General features: G+C 46.3%; 1 protein-coding gene across 1 annotated transcript in view; it reads left to right on the forward strand.

Moving 5' to 3' along the window:
* LOC119591719 (agrin-like) overlaps positions 1-244 on the forward strand; it is an 85,301-nt gene that overhangs the window by 31,069 nt on the left and 53,988 nt on the right. The window lies entirely within an intron of this gene.

The raw sequence follows: 244 nt of genomic DNA on the forward strand, positions 1-244 counted from the left end.
TGCGTGTGTGCGTTAAACAGTATGTGCGTACACATGTATGTCCTTTTGCCGCACGACCACAAAGAGACCGAAGTCCACGAGAATCAAAAGACCTTTCTACCTCTCTTTTTTTTTATCATTGCCACTCAGTGTCTCTCCTCTCACGTCCCTTCAATTTCCTTCCCTAATACACTCGTCCCACACTCGATTTCGTTCTCGAGGGGAAACCAAAATCAAACTCCACATTTCATTCCTCCGTGCGCTG

Source organism: Penaeus monodon, chromosome 29 (genome assembly GCF_015228065.2).
Source record: "Penaeus monodon isolate SGIC_2016 chromosome 29, NSTDA_Pmon_1, whole genome shotgun sequence".
Classification (NCBI taxonomy): Eukaryota; Metazoa; Arthropoda; class Malacostraca; order Decapoda; family Penaeidae; genus Penaeus; species Penaeus monodon.